Source organism: Equus asinus, chromosome 4 (genome assembly GCF_041296235.1).
Source record: "Equus asinus isolate D_3611 breed Donkey chromosome 4, EquAss-T2T_v2, whole genome shotgun sequence".
Lineage (NCBI taxonomy): Eukaryota > Metazoa > Chordata > Mammalia > Perissodactyla > Equidae > Equus > Equus asinus.
In genome coordinates this window covers 43,444,993-43,468,609 of record NC_091793.1, presented here as the reverse complement: position 1 = coordinate 43,468,609, position 23,617 = coordinate 43,444,993, and the positions used below count along the sequence as shown (strand labels likewise).

Below are 23,617 nucleotides of genomic sequence, written 5' to 3'. Positions count from 1 at the left end.
GAACATTTATATAATGTTAGAAACCAATGTGACCTCAATAAAAAAAAAATAAAAAGAAGAAACAGCAGTACATAAGTTCAGTTATACTGGTAAGCTTCTCTATGACTTATTACAGAAAGCAAAATGTACTAGTTCTTCAAAGAAGTTACTAAGATCTAGCTTCATGCAGGAAGCCTAGTTCAGGCAACCAAGACACACAGCTTGGCCTTCAAGGTAATTTAGCAAACCTCTTCTCCCCTTTTTTCCTCTTTCAGGAGTTGCTGCCAAGGGCTCAGTATGGCCCTTTTTCTTTTCTTCAGTTTTTTTCTCATATTATTTTTCGGTCCCTTTGCTAAGAGTTCAGATTCATTCATTCCCAGCATTCTTAAGCCCTCTCCCATAGCCCCCAGGGCTCACCAAAAACATGGTGGGATAGATGTCATAAGTTACAAGTCTCTGTACAGTCAAATAAGAATTCACATAGGGTGAACTATCTTTTCCAGTAGGGTTTTTATTGCAGGATCAATCTATAATAGGTGTTTAAGAGACTTCTGAGCCAAGACCGGGAACCCAGTCAGGTTTGAGTCCTGCACTCTAACAGATAGACTTATCTTGCTATTAGGCACCTCCCTAAACTTTCCTCTTCCTTCTTTCACAGCAGTTTTACTCCCCTCATCCTGCCAGGGTATCTATTTAATGTGGAGTTGTGAAGAGACGTGGTAAAAGTCCTACTTTGATTTGTAATAGGAGCAGGACATCAGGTATATTTTCTCTCTCATCTTAATTTCCTTTAAAGTTATGTTTGTGTGTATATGTTTGCTTTGTTTGGTTTTTTAGTATTAAAGGTAAACTTTGCTGTGATCAAGGCAGATAGCTGTGTGTTTTTTAAATGATTTTGTGAAAATGGAGAGTGGAAGGAGGAAAACCCAGGTTCCAGTCTTGACCTATTAGCTCTCAGTATCATCTCAGGCAGGTTGCCACCCTCTCAGCCTCCAGCGTCCTCATCTGAAAGACGGGAATACGACTACTTACATCACAAAGTTACTGTAAGTATCGAATGAGGATTATGTGATAGATCTGAAATAGTTTCAACTATTGAGTAGGTACTTATTAAATCAAATTATCTCAAAGATAGTAAATGTTTAATAAACAGACAGTAAATAGACAAAAAATGTAAACAAACTAGTAGCTTCACTTCTGGATGTTGTTTTAGGAAAAGAAAAATATTTTAAAGGTTAAATCTGTAAGAAGGAACATAGAAATATATCCCACAATAACAAATACCAGTGAAAAGAAATTTACCATCTAATAAAATAAATCTACTAAGCCTTCAACTAATGGAAATATGTATAGTACTGTGAAGGGAAAACTCTTCTGGATATTCTGAAGCAAGTCCACAAAGAGTCTGAGATTGTAATGCAAAATTATTTATGTATGTTTTTCTCATGAATGGCTCCTTGGATTTCAACAGATTCTTTAAAAAACCCAGTAGTATCCAAAAGAGGCTTTGTATAACCATTCTAGTCAAATAAGATGGCTTTATTAGTGAAGTAAAAGATAAAATCAAAGTCAAGTCCCACAAAAGAATATGGACCCACACACTGAAAGACTTGAGAGTACATAAAACCTCCGCCCGTGCTCTGTGGTCAAAAGTCATACATGTAACGGACACATCAGAAAACCCAGTACTGGCTGACTTGCCAAGCCTCAAGAACTAACATAAACAAGGGTGTGAGATGAGGAGAATAAAACCTTTCAGTTATGAGAACAATTATCAACGCTTGGGATACCTCAGAAGTCAGCAATGACCAGGAGCATCATTTTGTGTGTGTGTGAGGAAGACTGTCCCTGAGCAACATCTGTTGCCAATCCTCCTCTTATTGCTTGAGGAAGATTGTTGCTGAGCTAACATCCGTGCCAATCTTCCCCTATTTTATGTGGGATGCTGCCGCAGCGTGGCTTGCTGAGCAGTGCCAGGTCCACGCCTGTGATCCGAACCTGCAAACCCCAGGCCGCAGAAGCAGAGCATGCGAACTTCACCACCATGCCACTGGGCCAGCCCCAAGAGCATTGTTTTGATAGACTAGGAGTAGGAAAGCACTGGGTAGGTGGCTTTTAAAGGAGGCAGCCTTGAAGGAACTCAGCTTTGGAGGTCTGGGTTCAAATCAAAACTAGTGCTTTATTAGTTTCCTGAGTTTCCTCATTTGTAAAATAAGTCTATTGGATGTCTTCTCTGCCATACAGAATGGTTGTGACTCTATAAAAAATCGTATGCAAACATTTGTTGACAAATGTATTATAAAATATATACATTACCCTACAGACTCGTGTTAGAGTTAAAGACAGTGTCTAGCTGAACTTGAAAACACAGCTGCTGAATAAATAGGAGCTAAATAGATTGACTTCTCAACTGACCTGGACACATCTGCGTAAACTGCTGAAGGTGAACAACACTGCTATCATCCAGCTCTTTAAAATCCTGAACTGCTTTATGTGCTGGCTAGAATCTCTCCTGAATAACTTAGGGCTCTGTCTCTGATAGAGACAGTCCAACTTCACAAAATCAAGACACCTGGTAGCCAAATCTCTCACTTAAGTGAGTCTCCTCTATCCACTCACTCAACAACTATTTACTGAATGCACACTAAGTGTTAAAAAAAAAAAAAACACATCAAAGGTATAAAAATAAATCATTTTCTTCCTAAAGGAATGTGCAATTTAGTAGGCACATGAGAATGCAGTCCTGCTCAGCAAGCATCTAATGAATGAAGGCCAATTTGCCAGAGCTATACTAGGAATACCAAGATGTGCATGGGCCCAGCCCTGACTCATGAGCACACAATCACACTAAGGAGATGAGGCATGTATCCCAACAGCAGTAACAGAAAGCCAAGCTCCAGAAGTATGAGTACACCACAGGAACTTCAGACAGGCCTAGGTTTCATTCCTAGCTCTGACACTTAACTAGCTGTGTAATCTGGGCATGCTCCTTAAATTCTCAGGGCCTCCATTTTCTCATCTGCAAAACTGGCTAATACCACCTCCTTCATAAGACTATCGTGAGGATTTAATAACTAGGTATTATAAGATTTAAAGTCTAGTGTATAGTAGACAGTCAATAAATAGTAGCTACTATCATTAACAGGCATGTTTACTTAAATATTTGCTGAGGTCTAATATAGGCCTGGGATCACAGGCACAAAGAATAAGACTAACTCTCCACTTTTGATAAGTAAGTCAAAAAATTATCATTGGCAGGATTCCTCCTTTTCCGGAGATAAGATTGTGGGAGTGCTGTGGGAGTACAGAGTAGGGACGAAGGGGCAAACCTGGCCTTGTACTCTGTAACAGGTAGGCAGTTGGAAAAGTGTGTTTGAGCAGGAAGAGAAGTCAGGAACTGAAATAAAGAACAGAAGGAGGGGCCGGCCTGGTAGCACAGTGGTATATGTGCACATTCCGCTTTGGTGGCCCATGCTTCGCCAGTTCAGATCCCAGGTGTGGACACGGCACCACTTGGCAAGCCATGCTGTGGTAGGCGTCCCACATATCACATAGAAGAAGATGGGCACGGATGTTAGCTCAGGGCCAGTCTTCCTCAGCAAAAAAAGAGGAGGATTGGCAGCAGATGTTTGCTCAGGGCTCATCTTCCTCAAAAAACAAAGAACAGAAAGGGGGCCGGCCCCCTAGCTCAGTGGTTAAGTTGGTGTGGTGTGCTTCGCTTCACGTGGCGGCCCAGGGTTCGCTGGTTCAGATCCTGGGCACACACCTACGTACCCTTCAGCAAGCCATGCTGTGGTGGCAACCCACATAGAAGGACTAGAATGACCTATAATTAGGATATGCCACTATGGGAGAAAAAGAAAAGGAAGATTGGCACCAGATGTTAGCTTAGAGGCCAGCCTGGTGGTGCAGCGGTTAAGTTCGCACGTTCTGCTTCTCAGCGGCCCAGGGTTCACTGGTTCAGATCTCGGGTGTGGACATGGCACCGCCTGGCAAAAGCCATGCTGTGGTAGGTGTCCCACGTATAAAAAAGTAGAGGAAGATGGGTATGGATGTTAGCTCAGGGCCCGTCTTCCTCAGCAAAAGAGGAAGACTGGCAGTAGTTAGCTCAGGGCTAATCTTCCTCAAAAAAAAAAAAGATGTTAGCTTAGGGCCTATCTTCCTCACCAAGAAAAAAGAAAGAAAGAAAAAACAGAAAGGGAACAGCTGGAGAGTTATTAAATTGCCACTCATTTCCTCATGTCTATTTAGTTAAGAGTCTGGTTTCCAGTAAATTTAGAAGTTAGGTTTGAAAGAAGGAGACCTGCCTTTGTTTCAGTGTCTACCCCCCAGACTGGAATTTGGGGTCACCAAACCTGACTACCACATGATCACATCTGAGCTCCTCCTCCGACTGTCTGCGTAGTTCACTTGGATGTTAATCATGCACTGCTTTGTGTCTGTCATCTCTCCTATTATTGCCTTGAAGAAATTCAGTCCCATGTTGCCAGTTGTGGTCTTATCTCCCAAGACTATGACCTCAAACTACTAAAGTCTTAACTCTGTCCAGCACTTAGTATTCCAATAAGCACTTTTTCATTCACTTTGCTTTTCCTCTCAATACCACCAACAGGCATTTATACAGTGGTTTCAAAACTCTGGGATCCTGGACACTGATTACATACAAGAAAGGTTCCCTATAAGAATACTTGCAATCTTGCCCTAAGAACTAAAATATTTATGAAAGCTAGGTATGTTTGAGCAGAATCTATTCATAGTTCTTAAAACTTAGTAGCTACCTGGTTCCTATTTCCCACATGGACATACAAGCTCTGGCCACAGATGGTATATATCCCTATTTTTCTATTCAGGTATAAAGTGTTATGTGGGGGCCGGCCTGGTGGCGCAGCGGTTAAGTTCACATGTTACGCTTTTGCAGCCTGGGGTTCGCTGGTTCAGATCCTGGGTGTGGACATGGCACCTCTTGGCAAGCCATGCTGTGGTAGGCATCCCACATATAAAGTAGAGGAAGATGGGCACGGATGTTAGCTCAGGGCCAGTCTTCCTCAGCAAAAAGAGGAGGATTGGTGGTAGATGTTAGCTCAGGGCTAATCGTCCTCAAAAAAATAAATAAAGTGTTATCTGCCTGTTGAGTCTCCATTTGCTACCTTCTAACTAATATCTTTTGGTATTAAAGAGAAGTCATTTGTTTGATTTTCCCCAATTCTAATTATTTAGCAACTAATCTTGACCAAACTACCTTATACATTAAAGCAAGGCTCAAACGTGGTAGTTATAAAAATTACCTGAGGGGGCGTGTTTAAAATAAATTAAAAGGCAGATCCTAGCCCCTTCCAGAGGGTTTAATTAACAAGACCTCGGGTAGGCCCAGGCATGCATGTTTAACGAGCACTCCAGGGGATTCTGTGCAGGTGGCCAGTAGACTAGTTTTTTAAAACACACTTCTTTAAAGCCTTCACCCTGTAGGTAGTCATCCACACTTATCCATTCCTTCCAGGAGGATTCTCCCTCCCTTGTCTTCTATAAGACACTGTGAAAGCAAAGCAGGTTTGGCGGCTGCTGCTGCTGTTTATTGAGGGGAAATGGAGACACAGGAAGAAAGAATATTAAGAGGAGAAAGGACAAGCAGACCTTCTATAGGGCTCCCTCTCCATTATTTTGTTGGCATTAAAGTATGAAATCTTAACCTTTTTTTTAAGCTGTGGACTTCAGGATTATAACACTAATCCTATAAGCACCCAATTCTCCACTAAACAAATGCCTTTCTCCACTCAAACCCAATGTTTCCTAAAGGTTTTCAGAAACCACTATTTAGCCCCAAATGTGGGCAACAACTGCTAGAAATTTCAAACTAGTAGCCCTTACATCTTGTTGTGTCTCTTGTTCCATTTCTTTGTACCCATTAAAAACCAAAAGTAAATCAAATGATACAAAACAGAGTGGTAAGTTTACTTAAAAGAGATGTACTAAATGATTTTTTTTTTTACTTTAATTATGACCTCGTGGTATGCTTTTTATTCATGGCGCTGCACTGCACTAAATGTCTGAAATTAACTATGATTGTATGGAATTGAAAACTTCAGATCATATCAATAAAGTGGGTCCAAAGCTTCTAAAAACAGTGATTCTTTTTACTCCCATTGGTGTTAAAACCATGACCACGTGTAGAATTTATATAAAGATCAAATGCCTATATAACTCTTTAAGTGCAAATTTATGACACAGGTAGACCAAAGAGAATAATCAGATAGGAAGGAATATTAATAGATATTTGTCTCATTTTACTTGCAAACCAAAGGTGTGGGTAACACAATATTATTTTAAATCAGGCTAAAAGTCTTTTTATCTCATTTTAATTATTTTCCATTAATTTGCTATTTGTCTTTGAAGTCTATTCCCACTTCCAATACCCATTCTTTAAAAAAGTAAGACTCCTGGGCCAGCCCTGTGGCCGGGTGGTTAAGTTCACGAGCTCTGCTTCAGTGGCAGGGGGTTTGCCAGTTCAGATCCTGGGCACAGGCCGACGCACCGCTCATCAAGCCATGGTGAGGCAGCATCCCACATAGAAGAACCAGAATGACCTACAACTAGGATATACAACTGTGTGCTGGGGCTTTGGGGAGAAAAAAAGGAGGAAGACTGGCAACAGATGTTAGCGCAGGGCCAATCTTCCTCACACAAAAAAATAGTAATAATAAGACATTTAGAAGAAAGAAAAGACAGTAAATAAAAATGCAAATTAATTGTTAATATCCTTTCTAAAGGTGCACACATCTAAACAGATTTTTACATTTAACTGAAGCCTCAGGTTTACTTCTAAGGAGGCAATGTTCAAGTGTGAGTTCCATTTCTTAAAAATTAGATACAAAAAGACAAGGCAAAAAAACAATCAGCAAAAATTAGAGCAGATGTATCAAGGTGATGGAATTATGAGGCTTTCTAACCCGTAACAACCACACCTGATGTAGAACATCATCCACGTTGTGCATCACCTTGAACACACTCCCAGCCTCCCAGCACTGCGCCAATACCACAGGCCATGGCCATGCACCCCTCGGTAGATGGTCGGTCCTAAGGGAGGACTGCCACCGGCCAAACGCAAGAGTCCTTCCCTTCCCTCCGCCCAGCTCTTAACTCTGGACTAGAAACCGACACCTGAAGGGAAATGAACTCCCTCCAGGAGCTGCCTGGTTGCTGTCCTCAGAGCCCGGGGTTTCGGGTTTCCTCCCCAGGGAATTAAAGAGGAAGATGCAGGGACCGACAAAGACGAGCATTTCCTGGTCCCCTTTTCTCAGCAATTCTCCAAACTACTCACTTTCCGCAGTTTACACTGTTGCTAAAAATTTTTAAGTAATTTAGATTTACTGGGAGGGAAAGAGAAAGGGAAAACAGGAGAAAAACAACACTTCTAAAAACGTAGTTTACAAGATGAAAAGAGTTACATACTCCCCCCACCCCAAGCGGCTCCGGTTCAGAAATTTACCCATCAGTCCCATCAACTCGGGCTGACACGTGAGCCGGCGCCTGTGCGCCTCTGTGTCGTTTCCTAAGCCCGGGCTCCATCCGCATCCACCCCGGCTCTGAAAGCAGGGCTGCGACCTCGATGGCCTCCGTGAGCTCACTCCCCGCTCAGGCCGGTAACAGCAACGTTCAGGCTCCCACCTACCTTCAGGGTTGGACCATGGCCGCCCAGCTTTCTCCGTTTCACAAACACGGTTTCCGAGGTGAGTTGGGAGAGCGCTCCCTCGAGGCCGCGCCCGTCCTCTGTGGCACAAAGCAGAGGGCAGCGGGTCAGGCCTGCCGCCGGGGCCGCGGCGGGAAGGGCGCGGGGCGGGGCTTCCGTGGCCCCGGCGCCCCGCCCCGCCCGCCCCGCGCCCCGCCCGCGCAGGGCCAGGGATCCCCGGCCGCACACCTGCACGCGCCTGGAAACAGGGCCTCGGGGCCGGCTACACGCCGCAGCTCCGGGCAGACAGCTCAGCGAAGTCTCGCTAAAATTAAACGTCCTCCTTCCCCAGTAAATCCGGAATTCAGAAAGGCCTCAAAAGGAAGCTTAATGCACAATTCCCTCAGCCTTTATAAAACACCTCCCAGCTTAATCCTCCTGTGAACCCTGCAACAATACAGAATGCCAAAATCCTACCTCCAGTGTTTCTGGGAAATGTGAAACCACGGGGCAAAATGAAGACACTGCCCACTCAGGGCGCTTCGACCTAAGAACCTTGAAGCCCTGCGGCAACACCCTTCGTGACAGACCCGGAGCTAAGGTCCAACTCTACAAACGGGTCAACTCAGGTGGAGGATGAGTCAGTGACGGAATTAAAAATAGATTCCAGATACACTGACATCAAGCCCATTCATGAGACAAAAACCACAGCAACACTCAAACGTATAGTTGTTTGATAATAGTAACAGCAGTTGACACTTCTGTAGTGCTCTGCATGTATTAACACAATCTTGACAACTAGCCTTTTGAAGTAGGTCCTATCAGGTCCATTTCACAGACAGGAAAACTGAGGCACACAAAAGCTGACTTGCCCAAGTTCAAGCAGCTAGTCAACAGCAGAGGCAGGATTCAAACCCAGGCAGGGTGGTGTCTGCTTTTAACCACGACCCTGTACTGCCCGAGAAAGTGAGATGTGACCCGGGGCAAGTCACATGATTCTCAGCCTCGGTTTCCCCACTTGTAGACATGGAGATACACAGATCTGTCAACCTCTCGGGATTTCGAGGATTCAGTGGTGTGAAAATTCCCTGAGAAGCATCCTTAAATCTTTACTCTCTTAATGCGACTGAGGGTCTGTCAATCTATTCACCACGCTATGATCTACATTTCAAGATACAAACACTCATTTTCTCAGATATTCTGCAGACTGTACCTACAAAGAAGAGCTAAAGGAAGGAAACGGGCCGCCGACAGGGGGCCGGTCTCGCCTACCACAGGCTGAGCTCTCACGACCCGGGCGAAACCATGCCCGCGGCCCAGAAGCGCGGCGGCCACAGCAAAGCCTCGGCCGGCTCAGCGACCCCTCGGCCACCCCCCGCCCGGGACTCGCACGCACCGACAGGCGGACGCTCCCGGCCCGACGTGCCCACAGCCTCCAGGCTCGGAGCCGGTCCGCGTGCAGTTAACCCAAAGCTTACGTGAACGCGAGCTCTAGGCTGTCAGCCTCTCCGCCTGACTCCCACGACCTTCCGCTCCGATGCAATGCGGGACTGGAGCAAACTGAGGCGGCGGGGTTGCTGGTTTCTAGTGGCTACGAGAAGCCACGCCCTTCTCTGAACCGGCGGGCTAACAGCCAGAGTCAGAATGACAAAGCAAAAATCCACTCCTCGTGCAGCCCTGGCAACCTACGCGAATGGGTTTGGCAAAGCGAGATCTCCTAATTGGGTGACACCACATCCTCTTCCTGCTCATAGCGCCCCCAACCCAAGAAACGAGCAAAAACAATTTAAGGAACGTTTGGAACCAGAACCAAAATAAGAGTGTTTTAACTGAACAAAACTGTACTATGCCCTAGGGCAAACTCCAGACCTCTGCTGCCCATTGTAATCACGGGAGGATCCTGAATAATACTGCCGCCTGGCTCCCACCCACACACACACACACACGATCTGATGTGATCCGTATTGGGTGCCACCTGGGCATCTGAGGGTTTTTTTTTATTTGATTTGATTTTTTCCTTTTTCTCCCGAAAGCCCCCCTCCCCCCGTACATAGTTGTCTATTTTTTCAGTTGTGAGTCCTTCTAGTTGTGGCATGTGGGATGCCGCCTCAGCATGGCCTGATGAGTGGTGCCATGTCGGCGCCCAGGATCCCAACCGGTGAAACCCTGGGCAGAGGAAGCGGAGGGCATGAACTTAACCACTGGCCACGGGCCGGCCCCCATCTGAATTTTTTAAACTCCCTGGGTAATTCCTGTGAGCCGCAAAGTTTGGGACCCGTTGCCCTAAGGTAATGGATTAGTCAGTCTGGCAACTCCCTAAAGGAAGTTATCAGGCTAGAAGAAACATCTAGTCCATCCTGACTAATCCTGGAAAGAAAATGACAAATTCTCACCAACACATAACTTCCCCTTACAGTACTTCCCCCTTAACTACTCAAGTTTTGGTCTGTCATGTTTGTTTTAAGGAAAACTGAGAGTGTGTTTAACTCCAGCCATGCCAAGCCACCTGCAGCTGCCCATACTTCCCTGCCCTACTCATTCTTACTCAGCACCTTGCACTGGAAGGTAGCGACCAATATGTGCTGAATAAATAAATGAATGTCTTTCCCACTTCTTTGTCTGGATCCTGCCAGACTGAAGCACACAGGGGTGAAAGGGTTGCTGGCTTCTTAAGGTAGCAAGAAGCCACATCTCTCTGAACTGGCAGGTAACCATAATTTGCTCCTTTGAGCTCATTCCAAAGCACAAGTTGGAGGTCTGGTGTAGCCTCTCAGCTACACACACACACACACACACACTCTCTCTACACTGACACTCTTTCTGCATGATGGTTATTTAGTGAGTGCGCGCCTCACCTGACTCTGGGGTCCTTAGAAGGAGGATGGTTCTATCATATAGGTGTTCAGGAAACAATGTGATTTAAGGAGCAAAGAATGAATAACATGAGGGAAAAAAAGCAAGCTGGGACTTAGGGAGAAAACAACATTTATTCCTGGCTGCTGTGCCAAGCTGTGTATTAACTATTTTATATGCTTTATACCATCTAATCTACACAATTACAACCCACCAACTAGGGTCATAAACTCCTCATTCTTAAAAATATATAGAAACTACAGTTTATTTCAAAAGTACGTCTTAGGATAGAGAGGGATTTTAAAATCATTTAACTTGAAATAACGTACTAAAAGCAAGTGATAAGGATTGATTTCTAAGAACCTTTTATGACAGAGAGGTCAGGGTTACCATAATTACCATTTTTTAACAGTATACCAGAAAAGGCTAGATAAGGCATTTTAACTTCACACTGTTCTGTTTTTTTCTGATTATTTCATTGAGGTCATAATGGTCTATAACATTGTGTAATTTCGGGTGTACGTTATTATTTATCAGTTTCTGTGTAGACTGCATCGTGCTCACCACCAATAGTCTAATTTTTATCTGTCACCATACATATGTGCCCCTTTACTGCTTTCGCCCAACTCCCAACCCCCTTCCCCTCTGGTAACTACTAATCTGTTCTCTTTGTCCATGTGTTTGTTTATCTTCCACATATGAGTGAAATCATATGGTGTTTGTCTTTCTCTGTCTGGCTTATTTCACTTAACATCATACTCTCGAGGTCCACCCATGTTGTTATAAATGGGACGATTCTGTCCTTTTTTCATGGCTGACTAGTATTCCATTGTATATATACACCACGTCTTCTTTATCCTGTCATCAATTGATGGGCACTTGGGTTGCTTCCACGTCTTGGCTGTTGAACTTCACACTGTTCTTAAGTGAGCAAATTATAGCAGAGATCCCTAGAGTAGCTCCATGTAGGTTTTTTTTTTAAGTAAAATTTTTTTAAAACCATTTTTAAAAACCTTCACTTTTCTTTGAAATCCTTCCTGCTACAGTGAAGGGCCCAGATGGCTGACCCTTGTCACAAAATACAAACTCCTTAGTTCTTTTTAGTTGCTGGTTAGTGGAAGAAGTGCTTCATCTCCCACAATTTCCCATCATACAGCATTTGTTCTAGTCATACATTTTACATCTCATGTTATTCCCCCTGCCTAAAATTATCTTCCCTCCCTAAGGGCATACTCCTTCAAAGCTCATCTGAAATGTCACCTCCTCTGGGAGGTGTTCCCTGATTCCCACCCATTGTTAATCACTCCTTCCCTCTTCTGTGTCCCCAAATACCTAAAAATTATTACAAACCATTTAAATCCAAGAGAGCTTTGGGAAGGCAAACCCTTGTTTGATTTACCTTGTCCTCCCAGAACCTGCTTATATACAGTAAGTACTCAGAAAATGCTGGAAAAGACCCTCTATGTTCCTGAGCTGTCATCTAAGCACACTATAAACAGATCTGTGCAGGTGTTTGATCAAGGGTACTATTGCACTAAACTACTGTTCCTCTTACCATACGCCTCTCTCATACACATATACACCACACTAAGCTAGAACAACCTTTCTGACACCCTAATCTTCTCTTTTCAAACCTTCAATAGCTCCCTAGGACCCTCAAGTTAAAGTCCAAATGAAGTCCAAACTCCTCAACTGTACTGACTTGGCAAGGCCCACCCTTGTTCTAGATGTCCATACATTCTGCACCCTACTTAGGCAAAACACTGGTGGAGAAAACACAGAAATTAAAAGTGATTTCACTTTACAGTCAAGAGCACAAACCTCAGTGTCCCCAAAGCTGCCTAGCAATCCTTTGCGTCTCTACTATATTTGCTTTCTCAGTTTCCAAAGTGACTATTTCATACTTACTCCTCTTTTCTCAAAACTCTAATACACCTACACCTTCCCATTAGCTCATGACCTGTTTTCTACTTTAAAAAAATAGAAGCAATCAGACAGGACTCCCCCCTATTTTCCTCTCAACCCCCAAGCTGCTATATTCCCTGCCTTCACTCCTTTAATGAAGGCCAACTTCTCCACTTGTGTGCAGATTCTCATCTTTTCTTGTCTTCTGAGTCTTCAATAACTTCACTCCTGAAATTAGCCTCCCTCCTTGGCATCATCAATGTTTTGTTCTGTACCTGATCACTCCCATCATCATACAAACACACTGTAGTTTTTCTATTTAAAAAAAGCCTCCCATGTGCCCAACCCCATAGTTACGACTCCATTTCATTGCTCCCCTTCACAGGGGACAAAAAACTTTTTTGAAAGAATTCTTTGTAGAATTCTGAAGTAGAATAAAGTAGTGTGTGTGTGTGCGGAGGGGAGGGGTCCAGGAAAGATCTAAGAATATGGCACTTGAGCAGAGACCAGAGGGAAACAAGGGAGCAGGCCATAAGAGTATCTGGGGGGAAATCTGTGGAAGCAGAGGAAACAGGAAGTACTAACGCCTAAGTGGGGAGCCTGCTTGACTTGTCCAAAGATCTGTAAGGGAGCCAGTGGGTCTAAAGCACAGTGAGCAAGGAAGAAAGCAGTAAGCAGTGAGGTGGGAGGAGTAGCCAGGGGTCAGATCCCAAGGGCCATAGTCAGGACTTTGGATTTCATTCTAAGTGTGATAAGAAGCCAGAGTGTTGAGAGAGGAAAGGGAAGTGATCTAGTTCCTGTTCTAAAAGGATTGCTCTGCTGTGTGGAGAACAGCCTAAGAGGGGGGAAGGGACTTAGAGTAGAGGAACATAGACCAGTTAGGAAGTTACTGTGGTGGTCCAAGCTAGAGATGATGAAGGCTTGGATTAGTGAGGGAAGATGTATTTGAAGGTAAAGCTAATAATTTTTGTAGATGGAGGGCATGAGAGATGTAAAAGAGAGAAAAATCAGTGATGAGTCCAGAGTTTTGGCCTTGGCAACTGGGTAAATGGAGGCACTCTTTAATGAAAAGGGGGAACACTCAGGGAGGAGGAGGAAAGATGGCACTGCAATGCAATGGAAAGCAATAGTTTGGGACAAATCCATAGTGTGGTTTGAGAGACCTATTAGTTATCCAAATGGAGGTGTTGAGGAGGCAGTTGGACATGCAAATCTGGAATTAAGGCAAGAACTCAGGGCTAGAAATAAAAATTTGGGAGTCAAATATAAAACATACTCAATGCCATGTATATTAGTTAGGGTTCTGCAGAGAAATAGAACCAATAAGATGTATATATATAGAGAGAGAGATTTATTTTAAGGAACTGGCTCATATGATTGTGGGGGCTGGCAAGTCTGAAACCATAGGGCAGGCTGGCAGGCTGGGATTCCAGCAGGAGTCGATGTTGCAGTCTTGAGTCTGAAGGCAGTCTGGAGGCACAATTCCTTCCTCTTCAGGAGACCTCGATCTTTTCTCTAAGGACTTCAACTGTCTGGATGAAACTGACTCACATCATGGAGGGTAATCTGCTTTACTTAAAGTCTGCTGATTTCAGTGTTAATCACATCTAGAAAGTACCTTCACGGCAACATCAAGAATGGTGTTTTTGTTTTTGTTTTGTTTTAAAGATTTTATTTTTCCTTCTTCTCCCCAAAGCCCCCCAGTACATAGTTGTATATATATATTTTTAGTTGTGGGTCCTTCTAGCTGTGGCACATGGGACGCAGCCCCAGCATGGCTTGATGAGCAGTGCTAGTTCTGCACCCAGGATCCGAACCCTGGGCCGCTGAAGTGGAGTGCACAAACTTAACCACTCGGCCACGGGGCCAGCCCCTAAACTGGTATTTGACCAAACAACTGGGCACCAACTTGACACATAAAATTAACCATCACACTATGGGACTAGCTGAAATTACCCAGGGAGTCAATATATTTAGAGAAATGAAGACAGTCCAGGACTGAGCCCTGGCAAACTGCAAAGGAGAAGAGTCCAGCAAAGGAGCTTGAGAAGGAGCTGGAGGGAGGCAGAAGGAAAACCCAGAGAAGGTAGTGTCTCAGAAGCCAATGAAAAAGTGCTCTAAAAAAGAAGATCAACTATATCAAGTGCTGCTGAGAAATCCTGCAAGATAAGGACGGAGTCATAGAAGTCATTGCTGAATTTTATGAAAATGATGGGGGGAAAGAAAGCCCAATTAGAGAAAATTCAAGAAGAAACAGAAAATAAGGAAGTAGAGGTAGTAAGTAGGTATAGCCAACTTTTTCAAGGAGTTTTGCTATAAAAACAGAAAAATGGGAAAGTAGCTGAAGAGGGATGTAGGGTCAAGGAAGGTTTTTTGTTTCATGTAGAAGGAAATTATTATAGCATGTTTTTATGCTGAAGGAATCATCCAGTAGAGGGAAATCTGGCAATTTCCAAGGAGGAAGGGAGTGAAGGGAGATCATTCCAGAAGTACAGTCCTTTGAATATACATCTATTATGCAACATAAACTTTTAAGTCAAATCTAGGTTCTACCACTGACAAAAGAATCAAGATACTCAGCCTCTCAGCTTCTTCATCCTCTTTCTACAAGGCCCCTGTGACCCTTCTACTCTTTATCTCACCAGAACCTCCCCTTAATCTCTATGCCACAGCCGTTAGCCCTTTTAAATCTCTTTAATTACCCAACCACGGGGCTTTGCTAACTCCCAATCACTCATCAAATCTTAGTTCAACATGTCTTCCCTAAGGAAGCTGTTAAATAGGTCAAATCCCCCTATGAAATGCCCTGTGTTACCATATATTCTTTCTGCTTAGTACTTAACACAGTTACAATTATCTGTTCCTTTATGATTATCTGATCGATGTCAGCCTCCTCCTCTAGAACAGACAGTTCAAGAGAACTTTCTGTGATGACAGGAATGTTCTATATCAGCACTGTCCAACCCAATAGCCACTAACCACACGAACACTTAAAATATGGCTAGCGCAAGTACAGATCTGAAGTTTTTATTTTATTTGTTTAATTTAAATGAAAATAGCCACATGTGCGCAGGGACCAGGATTATTTATGCTCACCATGTTCCCAGAATTTAATACAGTACCCACACACAGTAATTGCTCAATAAATATTTGTTAATGGGGATATTACTAGTTAATTTGTGGATTCCATCTTTTTCCAGAGAGGAAAGGAAAAAAAAGTTTTTATATGGTAACTGTTGGGGCTTCTCAGTCTTCCTATAAAGGCAAATGACTTTCAAGAATTTGATCTACCCCAGAGGGTAGCTGGGATAATAAATAAGAACATATTGGGTGGTCTGAGTAAAACGACATCTGTAATATGCCTAGGAGCGTGCCTGCAACAGAGTAGGTGCTCAAAACGTGATCGTCCATCAACTTCACAGAGGGGAAGCGAATAACGGTGTGGGAAAATTGGGGAAGGCTTCACAAAGCAAGTGATATTTGGACCATATCTGGAGGAATAATGAAGGTAGGAGCGATGGGAGTGGGAGTGATGCCTAAGAATTTTTCAGTGCTTATTATGCGCCAGGCATAAACCTAGGTCTTCTCGTGAGTAATTTAATCCTCACACAATCCAGTGAATAAGATGCTATTATCTCCTCGCTTTACAGCTGAAAAAACCTGAGGGATAGAGAGGATAATTATCTTGCCTATGGTCACCTAGCTAATAATTGGCAGAGCTGAGACTGACATCCAGCCCTTGGCTCTCACCATGATGCCATTCTACCTCTTGAACGGAATTTTTCCAGGCAGAGGGAACAATATGTACAAAGACTCAGCACTAGGAAAGATACAGTGTGTTTTTGCACAAGATGCAGAAGTATCAAGGGAGATGAAACCATAAATATATTGGATTCAGTTTGAGGTTCACAAGGCAGCCAGGTGTCTGGCTCTTTTCCCTACGTTCTTGGTTAATCCTCAAAATCATCCAAGTATTACACCCATAATACAAAATTAGAAACTGAAATTCCAGGAAGTTAAAAATCTTGCCAAAGGTCACAAAGTAGGTGTGTTGGAGTGAGGATATAAATCCAGGTGTGCCTAGCTTCAAATCCACTGTTTGTCTTACATTTCAATAACGTACAGTGAGGTACAAGCTAAAAGGAAGTAAAAGCAACATGCTGTAAGGACTAAAAAAGCAGCATTAACTTTCTGACAAGGACCAGGGCAAACTTCATCCATGAGTCATCCACCCTGAAAACTGCGAAATCCTGCCTGGGGGACCATGATCACTGTGAAGCCTTCTCTCATCAAACATAGAACCAGTCACTCCTTTATTTCTTACATCAAGCTATGCTAAAGCCATCTGTTTACACGTCTGCCACTCTCAGAACTGTCACTTAGTGAGCACCTGTTTGCCAGAAACTTTACACGTTCTCTCTAGTCATCCAATAACCCTTTGGGATGTGTATTATCATCTCCATTTGCAAATGAGTGAACCAAGTTTAAGTGAGTGGCCCAAGGTCTGACAGCTAGTCCAGGATTTATGCCCTCAGACTCTTCTCTCTCCACCACAGTATTTTCACTTGAGGGGCTGGTCTTTGTTTTCCCAGGACCTGGCACAGTGCCTTTCCCACAGTAGGCACTCAGTCGAGGTTTGAATTCAACTGGCACTTCAGCAGGCTTTTGAACTTTACTGAAGGGGAGAAGAGAAGAGAGTCTAAGGTGTTCTGGTAAACCAGCTTTGGGTAGTCAGGGGGAGAAGCCCTCATCTGTAGCATTTGCCAATTTCTGTGGTATAAATACTCCCTCTTGGGCTGATTTCAAGCCACCAACCTGCTAGCAAAATTCCTGCATGTTTACCAATGGCTCTCTTGGGCTGGCAGCCAGTTCCAGCACATCACCCAAAAGCTCAAGGTTATCAGGTACGAGCTCCTTTCCCTCCTACATCTCCTCTTCACAGCAACCTCAGAAGACAAGGATAAAGATTGTTCTCTCTGCTGAAGCTCACCTCCACCAGAGCCCCACAACCTTTTCCAATTCCAAGTGATCCTAGGGATCCCACATCCCTTAAACATCCTGTCCCTATTTTATATCCAGGACTATTCAAGCCCTCCTGCCTTCAAATGTGCCCAGGCCCCGTCTTTTGCAAATATTGGAGCTTATCCCACAGTCTCATCTGGCTTTCTGCTAACAAGCAGTATAGCCCAATAGTTATGGCAGCCTCCTCTGAAGACACATAACCTGGCTTTTCTGCTGACAAGCTGCCTGCCCTTAGGCAAGTTCTGTTACCGCTCTGTGCCTCAGTTTATTCACCTGCAAAATGGTAATATAGTACCTACACCTCATGTGGTGGTTGTAGAAATTAAGTAAGTAGATGTAAAAGGCTCAGAATATGGTAGGTATTCAATATTTAAATTATATCATTATGTCCTTATGCATGGTGTAAATCTAGGAAGACCTCAGTGTGGTTAAGAGTTTAGATTTTCCCCTTTTACAAGTTATTCACAGTAACTGTCAATAATGTGTTACAGTAGATTTTTTTTTTTTTTTTTTAGGAAGATAAGCCCTGAGCTTATCTTTTTAAGCTTATTTTTTTTTAAGCCTTTTTGCTGAGGAAGACTGGCCCTGAGCTAACATCCATGCCCATCTTCCTCTACTTTATATGTGGGATGCCTACCACAGCATGGCTTGTCAAGCGGTGCCATGTCCGCACCTGGGATCCGAACCGGTGAACCCCGGGCCGCTGAAGCAGAACATGCAAACTTAACTGCTGCACCACCAGGCCGGCCCCAGTGGATGCTTTTCAATACTTAATTCAAGGGTGTAACCCATTCATCCTTCCTTTAATTAGCATGCCATTTGCCACAGTGCATCCATTCTCATTACTCAGAGCTGCTTGTTTCCCTGACAGTAGAAAAACATAATTTTCTTTTTTTTAAAGATTGACACCTGAGCTAACATCTGTTGGCAATCTTCTTTTTTTTCTTCTCCCCAAAGCCCCCCAGTACATAGTTGTATATTCTAGTTGTGAGTGCCTCTGGTTGTGCTATGTGGGACGCCACCTCAGCATGGCCTGATGAGCAGTGCCATGTCCACGGCCAGGATCCGAACCAGCGACACCCTGGACTGCCAAAGCAGAGTGTGCGAACTTAACCACTCAGCCACGGGGCCAGCCCCAAACATAATTTTTTTAAACAACTTGCTAAAAGAAGTGGAAAGGACATGAGAACTTCTTTAAAAATTGGTACATGCAACTACAAAGCTATAGTAATCAAAACAGCATGGTACTGGTACAAAAACAGGCACAGAGATTAATGGAACAGAACTGAAAGCCCAGAAATAGAACCGCACATCTATGGACAGCTAATTTTCAACAAACAATGTAGTTCTCCACCAAAATATTTCTGAACTCCTTTATCTACAGATTTACAATGCTTATTTAATCTTTCAATAATCTCAGGTACTCTTTTGAGGCTGTGCTGCAGTGAAGGAAGCTGGACTCCCTCCTACTCTCTTTCACAGGCTTCAGTGTTAACAATTAAGTGAATTTACTAGGCCTCTGGTTCAGTGTTCAGTAACTGGCCTTTTTTTTTAGATTGGCACCTGAGCTAACATCTGTTGCCAATCTTTTTTCTCTTCTTCTTCTTCTTCTCCTCCCCAAAGCCCCCCAGTACATAGTTGTATATTCTAATTGTAAGTCCTTCTGGTTGTGCTATGTGGGATGCTGCCTCAGCATGGCGTGATGAGCAGTGCTAGGTCCATGCCCAGGATCAGAACTGGTGAAACCCTGGGCCACCGAAGTGGAGCACATGAACTTAACCACTCGGCCCTGGGGCGAGCCCCTCACTGGCCTTTCTAAGAAGACAAAGTATTTTCCAGCTTACTACCATAATATAATGACCATATTATGGTGCCTCTATACTTATGAATTAAATAGGAGACAAATGTATGGTTTATATGGAGATTATTATACAAATCCCTTCAGACGAACCAAACTCAGCTGTTCTACAGGCAAAACCAAGATGTTACTAGCATCACTAGCTGAACTTTTTATTTTTAGCTCTGCACAGTAATTTTTAAAAACTCATTGAGTTTAGGGGCTGGCCCCGTGGCCGAGTGGTTAAGTTCGCGCGCTCTGCTGCAGGCAGCCCAGTGTTTCGTTGGTTCGAATCCTGGGCGCGGACATGGCACTGCTCATCAGACCACGCTGAGGCAGCGTCCCACATACCACAACTAGAAGAACCCACAATGAAGAATATACAACTATGTACCGGGGGGCTTTGGGGAGAAAAAGGAAATAATAAAATCTTTAAAAAAAAAAAACAAAAAAACTCATTGAGTTTGTAGAGCTATCAATTAGTATGCATCATTTAAAAGGTTCTAGAACTTTAGAAATGTTCACTCTGGCCCAGAAATCCATTCCAGTAATCTATCCTAAGAAAATAATTATAGGGGCCGGCCCCACGGTGCAGCATTTAAGTGCACATGTTCTGCTTCAGCGGCCCGGGGTTTGCTGGTTCGGATCCCGGGTGCAGACATGGCACCGCTTGACAAGCCATGCTGTGGTAGGCATCCCACATATAAAGTAGAGGAAGATGGGCATGGATGTTAGCTCAGGGCCAGTCTTCCTCAGCAAAAAGAGGAGGATTGGCAGCAGTTAGCTCAGGGCTTATCTTCCTCCAAAAAAAAAAGGCATTAAGAATCAAAAAAAATAAGAAGAAAATAATTATAAATACGGCAAAAACTTTATGTAAAAAGAAAAATATTTCTAACCTGTTCTTCCATAATAGCAAAAAATTTGCAACAGACTATTTGTCCAACCATAGAGGAATGGCTAAGTAAATATATTATATGGAATATTTTATAGCAACTGAGAAAATTATTAAGAACTTGTAATAACGTAAAATATTTTTTAAAACCTAGTATTATTTCTTAATAGTTGCTAAGTACAAAGAAAACTCACTGTTTTCATCTGTCTTCAGAGTGGAAAAGTTGGTCTGAATACATCTAATGTTATAAATGAGACACAGGTCACTCTCAGTTCAAATCAGGGTCTGGAGTATTAGTTGCTAACCAGGAAGATCCAAGGCTACTTCAGGCTCAGCTCCAAGAGTGACCATAGCCCTCTATCAATGCCTGTAGTCATCAACGTCTTGGGATTCTGGAATTTCAGCTCTTGGAGAAATTAGAGGGGATGTTCCTCTCAATATCAGCTGCCTAATGGGGCTTAAGAATTTAGAGGTTAATAACAAGAAGCAGCTATATGGCACTTGTTTCATCTGTAGGATCTAAAAGTTGTTCACCACTATTAATACTCACACAGCTTCTTGGCTGGTGATGAGAGTACTTGATCTTGTTTTATAAGACAAGACATCTGAGAGTTTACTGCAGTTCAGCCTGTACCCCTGAAGCTCTGCTGACCAATGGTTTTCTACATTAACAAAGTATTCTTTAGTCTAGAATTGAAATGGGACACTGAGAGACTTAAAACAAATGGAGTGCAGAAGAGGAATATTTCCACATGTTCTGGTGTATGTACGTTATGTGTGGATGTACATGTAATACAAAATGCATGTACCGATTTTTTTTATTGAGGTCATAATAGTTTACAATATTGTGAAATTTCAGTTGTACATTATTATTTGTCTGTCACCATATAAGTGCTCCCCTTCACTCTTTGTGCCCACCCCCAGCCCCCTTCCCCCTGGTAACCACTGAACTGTTGTCTTTGTTGGTATACTTGTTTATCTTCCACATATGAGTGAAATCATATGGTGTTTGTCTTTGTCTGTCTGGCTTATTTCGTTTAACATCATACCCTCAAAGTCCATCCACGTTGTTGCACATGGGACGATTTTGTCTTCTTTTATGGCTGAGTAGTTTTGCTTGTATATATACACCACAACTTCTTTATCCAATCAGCAGTCGATGGGCACTTGGGTTGCTTCCACATCTTGGCTATTGTGAATAATGCTGCAATGAACATAGGGGTGCCTAAGTCTCTTTGAATTGTTGATTTCAAGCTCTTTGGATAGATACCCAGTAGTGGGATAGCTGGGTCATATGCTATTTCTATTTTTAGTTTTTTGAGAAATCTCCATACTGTTTTCCATAGTGGCAGCACCAGTTTGCATTCCCACCAGCAGTGTATGAGGGTTCCCTTTTCCCCACAACCTCTCCAACACTTTTTGATTTTTGTCTTGATGATTATAGCCATTTTAACGGGTGTAAGGTGCTATCTTAGTGTAGTGGGGTTTTTTTATTTTTTTTTAAAGATTGGTACCTGAGCTAACAACTGTTGCCAATCTTCTTTTTTTTTTTTTTTCCTGTTTTCTCCCCAAATCCCCCCAGTACATAGTTCTATATTTTAGTTGTGGGTCCTTCTAGTTGTGGCATGTGGGATGCCGCCTCAACATGGCCTAATGAGCGGTGCCATGTCTGCACCCAGGATCCGAACCCTGGGCCGCCGAAGTGGAGCACACAAATTTAATCACTCGGCCACAGGGCCGGCTCCTCTTAGTGTAGTTTTGATTTGCATTTCCCTGATGATTAGTGATGCTGAACATCTTTTCATGTGTCTATTGGCCATCTGTATATCTTCTTTGGAGAAATGTCTGTTCATATCCTCTGCCCATTTTTTGATTGGGTTGCTTTTTTGTTGTTCAGTTGTGTGAGTTCTTTATATATGATGGTGATTAACCCCTTGTCAGATACATAATTTGCAAATATTTTCTCCCAATTGGTGAGTTGTCTTTTCGTTTTGATTGGTTTCCTTTGCCTTGCAGAAGCTCTTCAGTCTGAACTCCAACTTATTTTTTCTTTTGTTTCCCTTGTCCAAGAAGATATGGTATTTGAAAACATCCTTTTAAGACTGATGTCAAAGAGTGTACTGCCTATATTTTCTTCTAGAAGTTTTATGGTTTCAGGTCTTACCTTCAAGTCTTTGATCCATTTTGAGTTAATTTTTGTGCATGGCGAAAGATAATGGTCTACTTTCATTCTTTTGCATGTGGCTGTCCAGGTTTTCCAACACCATTTATTGAAGACACTTTCCTTTCTCCACTGTATGTTCTTAGCTCCTTTGTCGAAGATTAGTTGTCTGTAGATGCACCTTATTCATCTTTTTTCTCCTGCCAGTGCTTAGCACATAAATAGGCGCCCAAAACACACCAGTCAAATGAATAAGCATCAATACCAAAGTGGTGAGACCTGCGCTAGCCTAGAGTACCTCTTCTTGCAAGGGGTTTTTATTTGTTTAAGGAAAGCAATCCCTGAAGAGGCAACTGGGGAACCAGACAGGCCTGGGCTTGACACAGCAACACTGGGCAACTTTCTAAAATGCTGAGCATTTGCTTCCTCACTTGTAAAACAGAATTAAATCCAATAATCTCACAAGGTTGGTGTGAAGATTACGTGAGAAAGATGTAAAACACTGGTACAAAAAAGGAACTCAAATGTTAGTTCCTCTCCCTCTCGCTGAAGACATTAAAGCCATGCTCTCTATAAACAGCCGGGGACAAGGAGCATACACATTAGAACCCCGAAGCTACTGACATATGACATCCAGAGATACACTTCTGGCAAATTGTCACACAAGTCCTCTCAAACCTTCCATCTGTTTTCACATCAACAGGTGAAGAATGGCAGCAGCTGCCAGACCAAATTAAGATGATTACATTGATGTCGTCTGTTACTCAGATCAAGGCCACTGGGCAGATACCCGAGGCCAAGAAACAAGGCTTCATATATCAACAAGCTCTGTGAGTGGCAGCTCACAGGGACATCCTGTGTCATCCACAGGGACAGCTAACATGCAGCTGGCATGATGGCAGGTTGCACAACCTCTGGTTGCAATAGTCACTGCCACATCCAAGAACACCTATCATAGTATCAATACCATGAACACCATACACAAGGCACGTAGGGCGAGTCATGGAAGCTTCTGAGGAAGTAGATGGAGGAAGCAGAGGGGAGGGACCAGGAATTACCAATGGGTTCACCAGCAAGCCAGATCTCCTGTATATTAATACTTTTCTACACCTTGTTTCCTCATGATAAGAAGGTGATATCACTACCTACCCCACTGATGGTATTTTGAAGATTAAACAGGAGAACATGCACAGCCTCCAGCAGAGGGAGGAGAGCATTTACGACTACTACCACTACCCACACACAGATGATAATGCCAACGTCTTCCGGGAGCTGAGCTCCTCTCTCCAAAACCAATCTTGGCAG

At 43.2% G+C, this 23,617-nt stretch overlaps 1 protein-coding gene across 6 annotated transcripts in view; it reads right to left on the bottom strand.

The window, feature by feature from the left end:
- The window catches only part of TXNRD1 (thioredoxin reductase 1), a 147,016-nt gene that overhangs the window by 55,191 nt on the left and 68,208 nt on the right, over positions 1-23,617 (bottom strand). The window contains exons 1-2 of one of the 6 annotated variants that reach the window (XM_014865803.3): positions 9,121-9,388; positions 7,646-7,743 (exon numbers count right to left, since the gene is read on the bottom strand). The exons of 2 other annotated variants lie outside the window; for them this stretch is intronic. The gene's annotated coding sequence lies outside the window, so the exon portion shown is untranslated. Of the gene's footprint in view, positions 1-7,645; positions 7,744-9,038; positions 9,389-23,617 lie in introns of those variants that run through there. 3 more of the 6 variants (XM_044746150.2, XM_014865804.3, XM_070507180.1) reach the window with 3 other exon arrangements.